A 13,260-nucleotide genomic window follows, 5' to 3' on the forward strand; every position below is an offset into this window, starting at 1 on the left:
GGTGACTCATAATGTTCTTTTTTTCATAGACATGCATGAATAAATTAGCATATGCCGGCACCATATTCGACCCCATCGCGGTGCTCCGGCATTGCAAAAAAAATGTATTATCAAATAAAAAGTAATTTTTTTGTAATATGATGTCAATTAATAAAGTAACAAAATCGACTGGTGATCCCTCATAGTGTGGGCTGGAGGTGATCATCTCTTTAACTGCTTGCATTCCATCAATATGTGGAATGTTGGTATATAAGTTAACAATATCCATTGTAACAAGTAACACTTCCTTAGATGGACAGACAAAATTTCTCAACATATTTAGAAAATGTGTAGTGTCACGTACATAGTAATTAGTATTCTGAACAATAGGTTGTAATAAATAGTCTACATATTGAGAGATTGGTTGACACAAAGACCCTTGAGAGGAAATTATAGGTCTACCTGGTGGTCTAGAGAGAGACTTGTGTATCTTCAGTAGAATATAAAGTAATGGAATAATCAGGTGCTCTTGTATCAAAAATTTAGACAATGTCTCATCCACCCAACCATTAACTTCTCCCATATTTATGACACCCTCAATCTCTCGTTTATACCTCCAGGTAGGATCACTCATCAACTTCTGATAGCACGTTTCATCTACGAGTTGTCTATAGACCTCATCAATATAATCCATCCGGTCTAATATTACCATGCCACCTCCTTTATCAGTGGGGCGTATGACTATATTTTTATTATCACGTAGGGATTTAATTGCATCGGCTTGGTCAGATGTAAGATTATGGTAGGAAACCTTTTGCTTACGAATAATGGGTAAAGTATCTCTTTTAACTAATTTGATGAAGGTGTCTATATAGGGGCTGTTCACAATAGGATCAAATGTGCTTTTATTTCTAAATACCTTTTTATTTACATCATAGTCAGAGCTTTTATTCGCAAAAAAATGTTTAAGTTTTAATTGTCGCTGAAATTTATACAGATCTATTTCAAGATCAAAAGGCTTTTGTTTAAAAGTTTTTACAAAGACAGCCCTTTAGATAACACCTCCAACTCACAATTAGAAGGTGTATATTTTGACAAATTAAATACTAGTTTCTTTCTGTTCCTGTTCACACCCCTGTTTGATCTTGCTCTGTTTGGTTTTATATCTACAGCCGCCCCGTCTGCAAGGTTTTCGTTTTCTAGTTTGTTTTTGCTTCATGTAGAAGTACTTCCCTTTAAAAAATGAATCCTAGGTTGTGTGCTATCAGAATCACTTAACGAAGTATAAGATTCTAAATCAGTAAATGATCTATTCACTTGAGGTATATTATAATTTTGTCCAGTGTGCCAAGGGCATCTAGTTTCTCTGCCAGATAGCCATTGGTACACTCTACTCTCTTTATAGTCATCACGTAACATCTTGTATTTATTTTTCTTAAATGTGAGTAAATCTGATCTAAAGGCCGAGACTGCAGTCTCTAACCTGGGAATCCAATCTATCTCGGTATCACCTGCTAATGTATTTAAACCAATATTCTCACATGTTGCAATCTCCTTTTCCAGTGCCACAATCTCAGTATTAACCTGTTGAATGACCAGTATCATAAGATCAAATGAACATTGGTTAAGTATTAAACACCATTGGAGACAGAATTCATGGTTACCCCGACCTAATGTAGGTTGATTTTTAATTGTAAATACTCTTGGGATTAGATTTTCTTTGTGATATTGCGACAAAGTTAAACCATGTAGTGTTAACTCCACATGTCTTTTCTTCAATTTGATTAAATCATTAAATATCTCCCTGGGGCTGTCCTTATCAAACTCCAATGTGTCAGTGTTAGGAAATAAAATTTGAGAAATGTCCTGTTCACTGAAAAGTTTAGTTCCTGTGAAATCACCAATGTCAGTTGATTGTGCTTCCATCTTGCTTAAAAAAGATTTAAAAAAAAAAAAAAAAAACACAGCAAAGTGACAATATATCAAAAAAGATTCTTCTCTATTTCTTTAGAAACTTGAACATGTGTCACTTCCAGCTTCTCGTTGGGCGCGTGGTTCCACTTTCCGGAGGTTCCAGGTGAGAAGATCATGTACAGGTGAGCATTGGTGATTGATGCTGCTTGCTTTAAGGTGCAGGTCGTCAGGGTGCTATAAGACATGAGGCCTTATTGTATGTGGCAGTGCCCTTGGAAGAAGGTACCGGAGGGTACCGAAACAGCTGTTGGGCCGGGCCACACGTTATTGCTACAACGATGATTCAACTAATGATGAGTATCTTACTGGAATTACATTACTTGACTGCATGTCATATTTTTTGGCTTATATGAACGGACGTTGGTAGCTATTGGGCTTTGTACCTTTTGATGGTTTTTATGGATTAAAACTATTTTTTGCATATGAAAAAGGTGTGCCGGTCATCTGGTGTTCTGGACTTTTGAGACTATTAATATTTATAATCTGGCACCCTATGATCTTTTTATAAAATAGTAAGAGTGTGCAGGATTTGCTGATCTTTGTCTATCAACCCATTTCTGGAATTTTGCACCTCCATGTTCAAGTTTCTAAAGAAATAGAGAAGAATCTTTTTTGATATATTGTCGCTTTGCTGTGTTTTTTTTTTTTAAATCTTTTTTCAAGCAAGATGGAAGCACAATCAACTGACATTGGTGATTTCACATGAACTAAACATTTCGGTGAACAGGACATTTCTCAAATTTTATTTCCTAACACTGACACATTGGAGTTTGATAAGGACAGCCCCAGGGAGATATTTAATGATTTAATCAAATTGAAGAAAAGACATGTGGAGTTAACACTACATGGTTTAACTTTGTCCCAATATCACAAAGAAAATCTAATACCAAGAGGATTTAGAATTAAAAATCAACCTACATTAAGTCGGGGTAACCATGAATTCTGTCGCCAATGGTGTTTAATACTTAACCAATGTTCATTTGATCTTATGATACTGGTCATTCAACAGGTTAATACTGAGATTGTGGCACTGGAAAAGGAGATTGCAACATGTGAGAATATTGGTTTAAATACATTAGCAGGTGATACCGAGATAGATTGGATTCCCAGGTTAGAGACTCCAGTCTCGGCCTTTAGATCAGATTTACTCACATTTAAGAAAAATAAATACAAGATGTTACGTGATGACTATAAAGAGAGTAGAGTGTACCAATGGCTATCTGGTAGAGAAACTAGACGCCCTTAGCACACTGGACAAACTTATAAAAAACCTCAAGTGAATAGATCATTTACTGATTTAGAATCTTATACTTCGTTAAGTGATTCTGATAGCACACAACCTAGGATTCATTTTTTAAAGGGAAGTACTTCTACACGAAGCAAAAACAAACTAGAAAACGAAAACCTTGCAGACGGAGCGGCTGTAGATATAAAACCAAACAGAGCAAGATCAAACAGGGGTGTGAACAGGAACAGAAAGAAACAGTAGTATTTAATTTGTCAAAATATACACCTTCTAATTGTGAGTTGGAGGTGTTATCTAAAGGGCTGTCTTTTGTAAAAACTTTTAAACAAAAGCCTTTTGATCTTGAAATAGATCTGTATAAATTTCATCGACAATTAAAACTTAAACATTTTTTTGTGAATAAAAGCTCTGCCTATGATCTAAATAAAAAGGTATTTAGAAATAAAAGCACATTTGATCCTATTGTGAACAGCCCCTATATAGACACCTTCATCAAATTAGTTAGAAGACATACTTTACCTATTATTCGTAAGCAAAAGGTTTCCTACCATAATCTTACATCTGACCAAGCTAATGCAATTAAATCCCTACGTGATAATAAAAATATAATCATACGCCCCGCTGATAAAGGCGGCGGCATGGTAATATTAGACCGGATGGATTATATTGATGAGGTCTATAGACAACTCGAAGATGAAATGTGCTATCAGAAGTTGATGAATGATCCTACCTGGAGGTATAAACGAGAGATTGAGGGTGTCATAAATATGGGAGTAGTTAATGGTTGGGTGGATGAGACATTGTCTAAATTTTTGATACAAGAACACCTGATTATTCCATTACTTTATATTCTACCGAAGATACACAAGTCTCTCTCTAGACCACCAGGTAGACCTATAATTTCCTCTCAAGGGTCTTTGTGTCAACCAATCTCTCAATATGTAGACTATTTATTACAACCTATTGTTCAGAATACTGATTACTATGTACGTGACACTACACATTTTCTAAATATGTTGAGAAATTTTGTCTGTCCATCTAAGGAAGTGTTACTTGTTACAATGGATATTGTTAACTTATATACCAACATTCCACATATTGATGGAATGCAAGCAGTTAAAGAGATGATCACCTCCAGCCCACACTATGAGGGATCACCAGTCGATTTTGTTACTTTATTAATTGACATCATATTACAGAAAAATTACTTTTTATTTGATAATACATTTTTTTTGCAACGCAGGGCACCGCGATGGGTTCGAATATGGCCCCGGCATATGCTAATTTATTCATGCATGTCTATGAAAAAAAGAACATTAAGAGTCAACTTTTGGCTAAATACATTTTATTTTACGTACGATATATCGATGATGTATTCATGGTGTGGTCTGGAGGTGAGAAAAGTCTCTTGGAAATGGTAGATTATTTGAATGCTATTAATAGCACAATAAGGTTTACACTTAACTTTAGTAAAGTAAATATAATTATCTTGCTGTTACGATTGAAAATATAAATGGTCTGTTTAAAACATCGGTTTACACTAAGGTAACCGATAAAAACACATTATTGGTGGCAGATAGTTTCCATCCATAGCCCCTTAAAAAAGGTTTACCGTATTCACAACTATTGCGAGTAACACGTATTACTTCTGATAACACTGAGCTACCTAAAGCTCTACAACAAATGGGCAAGAAATTTATTGAAAGAGGCTATGACCCTAAAAAAATTAAAGATGCAACAGATAAATGTCTATAAATCGACAGACTGGCTTTGTTAAAAAAGAACAAAATAAAAAATAAAAAACCTGAGAGGTTAATATTTAACACGACATATTCAGTCTGTTCACAAACCATCAATTTTATGCCATTGGCACATTGTGCAGTTGGACCCGGCCCTGTCAACTAGCTGTCAAGATCCTCCATTAATTAGAAATAATATCAAGGACATTGTAACAAGATCTGATGTTAGGATCAAAAAGAAAAAAACTTGGCTTACTTTAAATAATGGCGTGTTTAGATGCTCAGGATGCATCAACTGTAGATTTATGACAACTGGTGATATTTTCAAAGATCCACATACGAACAAAGAATATAAGATACAACATCGATTGAATTGCGAAAGCAAATATGTTGTGTATGCAATAAAATGCCCTTGTAACCTACTATATGTAGGTAAAACTGTACGTATGCTGAAGGAGCGAATAGCTTTACACAGATCTTCAATACGCAAAGCGTCTGTTGGAATAGACAGTAATACTCCACCAGTTGCTAAACATTTTAATGAAAAGGGCTCATTGCCTGCTGGACTTTAAAGTAATGCCCATTGACCATGTACTACCAAGAGGGGGCGATCGTAACAAACTTTTACTGCAAAAGGATTGTCGCTGGATATATGATCTCCATACTATTTCACCTGGTGGACTAAATGAAGAACTTAATTTGAACTGCTTTTTATAACTAATTTCCATATATTCTGACATGCCTTTTTCCTATGCATCTTCCGGATTTGCTTGGATGTTTTTTGTTGTTATTTTCTAATCTGTGTGTGTTTGTCCTTGTAGCACCTTTATAGCCAGTCCTGAACTCATAGGCATCAATACAATACACTTATGGTAATTTAATACTGATATTATGTATCTAGATATAGCACAGTACAACCGGAATACTATTTCCGGTTGTTGGAACGCAAGCTCCGGTGGAATGCACGCGTCACTTCCAGCTTCTCGTTGGACGCGTGGTTCCACTTTCCGGAGGTTCCAGGTGAGAAGATCATGTACAGGTGAGCGTTGTTGATTGATGCCGTTTGCTTTCAGGTGCAGGTCATCAGGGTGCTATAAGACATGAGACCTTATTGTATGTGGCAGTCCCCTTGGAAGAAGGTAACGGAGGGTACCAAAACAGCTGGTGGGCCGGGCCACACGTTATTGCTACAATGATGGTTCAACTAACAATGAGTATCATGCTGGATTTACATTACTTGACTGCATGTCATATTTTTTGCTTATATGAACGGACTTTGGTAGCTATTGGGCTTTGTACCTTTTGATGGTTTTATGGATTAAAACTATTTTTTGCATATGAAAAAGGTGTGCCGGTCGTCTGGTGTTCTGGACTTTTGAGACTATTAATATTTATGATCTGGCACCCTATGATCTTTTTATAAAATAGTAAGAGTGTGCAGGATTTGCTGATCTTTATATATATATATATATATATATATATATATACACAAATTCCTTGGTGTAGGCACTCCTTTTACAAATGAAGTGCTTGCCGTGGTGCACACATCAGAAAGTAAATAGAGCAGAAGTGTCGCAAGTCAACGTTTTGATTTTATTATTATGTCCTGATGACGAGTTTATAATAAACTCGAAACGTTGACTTGCGACACTTTTGCAATTGGGATTTTTTGAAGACCGGAGAGTGACACCAAAATTCTGCTATATATATATATATATATATATATTAATATATATATATATGTGTGTGTGTGTTCGCATATTTTTTGTGTACCAAATAGGAATACACCCTGCCTACCAATATGGTAGTTACACCTTGCCTACCTATATGGTAGTTTCTCAAAGATGGCGGTGGCGCTGGCAGTGTGATGGCCCACCTCCGACTCGCCCCTGTACATGACACAGCTAACACCTTCATTGGGATAAAAAAAGTAGAGAAGGCATTGCAAGCTCGAGATCATAAAGTATATCCAACATCACAAGATGCTTCAACATGGAGTTCGACCTGGGATTCTTCTTGTAAGTACAGCATCAAACCAGGCCATTTATTCCTTTATTTATTTATTTGCAAATTCATATATAATACTATGTTCAATTGCTCCCTTAACCACTCCTTCTCCATATGCTACCTATTTTCATTCTCATCTATACCTGATATTGCACTCACTAATACATAATCTAATTTTTCAATTTACATATATTTTCTCCTTGCCTCTTTTTTTATTTGCCTCTCTTGAATATTTATTAATTACAAGAACAACATTTACTATTATGACTGTAGATTGCTGATATCAAAATTAAACTTAAACTACTCCAACTCTACTTCCATCCTTCCACCTCTCATTTTGCTGTTTGACAGCTATATATTATATACTATATTCCAATGCTTCCACATATTTCTAATAAACATATATAAAAAAGGCAACAATGCCTTAAATCACTTAATGAAAGATATAGACGACAGAGGGGACCCTGTGTACGTGACAAACCTTAAACTCCTGGGCTAGGGACCTATAAAGCTGACAATTGCAGGGATTGTAAGTGGTTACATTTCTTAATTGAATGCAGCCAATAGCTAATGGTATGGGTGGGTCTAAGGGTGGGGTTAGGCTTTATATGCTAGTTACACAGGGATCTGCCTCTTTTCTGTGATTTTCCCTCCCTCCCTCCATCCATCCATCCCTGTTTCCGATAGGATGTTTAAACAAGCTGCTGTAAAATGAGGATGTCAGCCACCCAGCTCATAGAGCATAAATGTAAATAAATGGTTAATGGCATAGACAGGACTGCCTTCAGAAATTGTTGGGCCTGGAACTGACAAAATAGACAGCAATTTCATTCTAATCATATATGTGAAAATGTGTTTATCATTTTGACTTGTTGAAATCACTGAAACATACACCCTAACACTTATTTATTTAATCTACTGATTGTCATCTATTCTGAAAAAATATACCATATACAGCAGGGGTTCCCAATGTCCTCAAGGCACATTAACAGTCCAGGTTTTAAGGATATCCATACTTGAGCACAGGTGACATAATTAGTGCCTCAGTTATTTTGATTTAACCATCTGTGCTTTAGCATGGATATCACTAAAACCAGGACTGTTAGTGTGCCTTGAGGAGCGAGGTTGGAAATTACTGTTATACAGGTATTTTAACTATTCTAAGCACATGATGACTAGGATTTCAGGTTTTTAGGTACAATTAGATGTATGTTCTAATCTAAAAATCATCTAAAGAGCGGCCATTTCTCCTCTTCATTCATATTTGCCTCCTCTAGATTGGATTTTGTGTCCATCTGGCACACCGTCAGGGCTTGCCAGGAGGAGGAGTCACGTTGGAGTAACAGTGAGAATGCATGGTGGTAAGTAATTAGCTCCCTCCACTGCACTGTGTAACACAAGCCACTGTCACTACAAATGTTTAACCAGCTAAAAAGAATGAGTAACAGATATCAGGGGACAACAGAATCAAGGAGAATGCCAAAAAAGCATAGTGTTGTATGATTCAATACATGTAGTATTTAAAACTGAGAAAGAGAGGTTTGCTAGAACAGTTCAATAGATGCAGTTAAACTCCATTATATTTCCCTGATTTTTAAATTCTATTAATATAACCCTTACTTCTTGGTATAGTTAACAAGAGGCAGTGAAGAGATTGTGGGTCCCTCAAAATCAGCACATGGTTACATGCTCATGTGCTAGCCTTTTGTACTGTAAGCATACTCTCATTTCATTCATTAGAATTTATGTGCTATACTGTGGGATTACAATACATTTCTTGACTCATTACTGACCGCTACTTGATCCCTTAGCTGCGTATTACCTCCAGTTTATACCTTTGCTTTGTGTACTGATTTTGTATTTTACTGGCAGATTCAGGTCTCAAATGGCTCTGCTTTTATATATCCTTAAACTTATCTTGAGGGATTGTCTTTTACTCTCTTTAACTTTAGAGATGAGCGGTTCGTATTACCTGTAAGTCAAATGTGCCCAAACTCCCAGTATTCGATGCAATCCGTGCAGCGGCTCAGGTTTTCCCGCCTGACTCGGATTCCACTTCGAGGTAAAACGTCATCCTCATGGCATGATATTCTCGCTGGTTTTGCATTTTTTATAAGGCGCCGCGGCTTTGACTCGGCACCATGTCACTGTCAGGCACGCTGCTGTATGCTGTGCTGTACTCTGCTGTAAATTGGCTGTGCTGTGTCCATCTAAAGTGGCTGTTCACAAGCAGCACTATATTGTGTATTGTCACTGTAAATTGTGAAAAAAGTAAAAAAAAACGTTTTAAAAGTTACAATTTTTTAAATAAAGTTTAAAAATTGATTATGTTAATTCTAAGTTTGCACAACCTGTGTGCGCTGTACCCCTGTGCATCATTATTATTCACGTACATAATAAAATAAAGTCCCTTTGAATTGCCGCAGTGAGAGTTGAGCTATGAAGTGAAAAATCAAGATATTCTTCCTTCTATTGTTTTGTTTGTACTGTTTGGTGCGCTTTACCCTAGTGCACATTGGTCACATGCATATATAAGCCCTGTGACTCCACCCAGTTTTGAACTGAGCTGCAAAGTTAAAAAAATATAGATCTATTGTTTGGAGCGCTTAATCCTAGTGCACTTTGTACATGTGCATATGTAAGCCCTGTGACTCCACGCAGTGTGAGCCTAGTGCCATGTTTGAAGTTGAACTGCCACTGGATGAAGTTGACCTAAACTGGATGAAAACAATATTGAGAGCTGTGAGGTGGTCAAAATTGACTGGAAATGAGTGGGAATTAATGTTATTGAGGTTAATAGTATGTAGTTTAATCTGGTTTGGCACATGCATTATGCATGCTGGAAAGCAAAAGTACAACAAATAGCTAATGTGTAACTACTGAATTTCAAATGATAACAACAAACAACAGGACTTACCTGGGCAGTCTTGGATGCCTACCAATCATGTGTGAGTGGTTGCCAAATTTGAAATATTTTTGAGTACATCATGGGAGGATTTTTAAGCCTTTGCCTGGGGGGATCTTAAAATGGAATTTTAATGGGAGATGTTTCAGCAACCTTATCCACAAAGTTGTACTCATTTGCACAATGATGGACAATCTATATAGGTATAAAGCAAGGCAATGCTTATAGATAACTTTGTATACTTGCACCAAAAATGCAAAAGGGTCACAATCATAATTTAAGGTCAGATGAAAACATTGGACAAATTCATGCACAAATTCTTTTCTTTGAGTGCTGTGAACAGAAAAGAGCTGTGCCTGAGCCATAAAGGTCTGCAAAATGTTTAAACCATATTCGCATTCTTATTTGCATCTAAAGACGAGTGAATTAATTCATTGAAAATTCAGCAATTTGCAAATTATTTGCAATCTAAATTTATTAAAATTCTCTGCCCACTGTTAATTCAGGCCAAAAGATAAAAATGCATGGAATTTAAATACATCCCAATGTCCCTTCATTCTCATTATTTATTCAAATAATTAAAGGAGCTAAATCAGGTGTTGTTTTTATATGTGAACATGGGAAACGCTTATTTAATAAAAGCAATTGCTTCAAAGTGGTAGCAGGTTCGACATTGATATGACATTTTCACAATGTACCTCTATAGTTTCTTCTACCTCTCTACACACCTTGGGGCACTTCTAGTTTAATGAGGTATTTTGCGACTGTGGGGCTGATTCAGAGATGTAGCCAAGTAACAGTAGAATTTCAAAAGTTTCATATACCTTTAGCTGTACCTAAGCAAAAATAAATAATTTTGGCAAAATGTAACATTTACAGCATTCAGTAACACAGAGATGTTGAATAATTTCATTCATGGCATGCTGACAAACAATTTGGAACAAATTTATCTTTGAAACTCTAGTTTTTCAAATAAATTGGGGATCATTTATGAACCAGATAAAACTGTGGCTTCTAAGAATGTACAATCATAAGTGTTCAGCCACATTCATTTGTTTGTTCCTTGTAAAACTGTGAAACTATGGGCTAAATGTGATAGCCTCCAAACTTCAGGCGCTGCAGGGATTTATGCAAGTGTCCCTGTATATTTAAAGTCAAAGGCCCTCATTCAGAGCCGTACGCTCTGAGCAGAGCGCACGCTCTGAATGAGGGCCGGCCTCCATGAAAATGGAGCGTCCTCCTGGACGCTCGTATAGCTGTGGGTCACCACCCACAGGCTATACGAGCGTGCATTTTGATGGCCGCGATGGTCGTAACCATCGCGACCATCGAAACTGCGAGCTGGAGCCTGCGGTTGAGGTTTTCAACCGCAAGCTCCAGAGTGATTTTGGCTCTATCAGAGCCAAAATCACTCCCACTGACATCACTAGTGATGTCAGTGGGCCGGCTTCTGACGGGAGCCGTTCCCGTGGGAACGCCCCCGTCAGGGAGGCACGCCCCCGGCACGCCTACCAAAGGGGGCGTGCTGTCAATCAACATTGACAGCATGCCCCCTTTGATCAGACACAACGAGCGAAGGACTTTCCTTCGCTCATCGCGTCTGACGCATGCGCACGACGGAGCTCCCTCCGTCGTGCGCATGCTCAGTCCAGTACATCGACCCACTTGCGAGCGGACAGCCGCTCGCGAGTGGGTCTGAATCAGGCCCAAAATCCCTTAAAGGCTAAACCAGCTTGGTTTAGCCTTTAAAACGATTGTCATTTTAAATTACAGGGAGACTCGCATTAATCTCTGCAGCGTCTTAAATTCAGAGGCTATCACATATAGCCCTATAAATGTAACTACATTCAGGAGAGAGCTTTCATATAGATGGTAACTTTGTGAGCAAGACCCTCTTACCCCTTTCTGTTATTACCCAGATTCACTGCTTTGTTCCTAATTGTAAAATGCAATGGAATATGCTGGCTCTATATAAATAATTGTTAACCTATATATATTTAGAATCAAATGTCCTCACTGACTGACTCACTGACTAATGAACGCCCAGCCCAAACCGGTGGACCTAGAAACTCAGGGATAATACTCCTTTCATGACGTAGGTGCCCACTAAAAAGGGATTTTTCAAAATTTTACTCCTAAGGGGGTGAAAAGGGCTAAAATGTTTCCTGCCCCTGTTCAATGTCATGTCTGACTGTCTCACAGCCCAGAACTCAAACAAAAATTTCATCCCAAGTGCTGCCGAACATCACTGGCAGTTGTGTGGCTGCCCATTTGAATAGTGAGGGAAGGGAATGTGTTTCTACAGAGGTGAGAGAGAAAAATGTGTTGCAACAGCAGTGAAAGGTGAGGGAAGGGATAGTGTTACTACACCGGTATGGGTGAGGAATGTGTTACTACACAGGTGAGGGAGGTGAATGTCAAATGTTTTACTATGAGCTGAGGGAAGGAAATGTGTTACAACATGTGTGAATGAGGGGAATGTGTTACTACAGGGGTGAGCAGAGGTAATGTGTTACTATAGAGGTGAGGGAGGGGAATGTATAACTACAGGGGTGAGCGGTGGTAATATGTTACATTGATGAGGGAGGGGAGTGTGTTACTACAGGTGTGAGGTAGGGATTGTATATCTACAAAGGTGCGGAAGGGTAATGTGCTACTACAGGTGTGAAGGAGGGATTGTATTTCTACAAAGGTGCGGAAGGGTAATGTGCTACTACAGGTGTGAAGGAGGGATTGTATTTCTACAAAGGTGTGGAAGGGTAATGTGTTACTACAAGTGTGAGGGAGGGTTTGTATTTCTACATAAGTGAGAGAGGGGAATGTTGATTTTGTTACAACACAGACGAGGGAGGGAAATGTGTTACAACAGAGGTGAGCGAGGATAATGTGTTACTAGAGGTGAGGGAGTGGAATGTGTTAGTACACAGATGAGGGAGGGTAATGATTTACTATAGCAGTGATGCTTTACCAGACAGGTGAAGGATTAATGTGTTGCTGGATTGGTGAGATGGAAATGGAATTAGTAAATATCTAAGGTCTACCTCGGTGAAACTGGGTACATCAGCTAGTAAATAATAAACAATGGAGACAGAAACATATATAGCCTCACATATTGCTTAATAAATGACATATAACATTGGAAATTAGAGGCAATTCTGATGTCATCTGTCTTTTCTGAGTTGTTTGTAGGTAAATAATAGTCAAAAAAGATGTACAAAGGAGAAATAAGGTACTATTGTGATGTCAGGTGTCAGAGGTTTAGAATATTAAAATTTTCAATGGTACATTTCACACACTTGTATAACTGTATAATTCATATGTTTTTAATGTATAGTGAGGGCTATTTACTAGCATTTCAAATCTGAATTTATACCATGGAAACAAGAAATTTGCATTTCTGGAATTATATT

Source organism: Taudactylus pleione, unplaced genomic scaffold (genome assembly GCF_031769625.1).
Source record: "Taudactylus pleione unplaced genomic scaffold, aTauple2 ptg000232l, whole genome shotgun sequence".
Taxonomy (NCBI): Eukaryota; Metazoa; Chordata; class Amphibia; order Anura; family Myobatrachidae; genus Taudactylus; species Taudactylus pleione.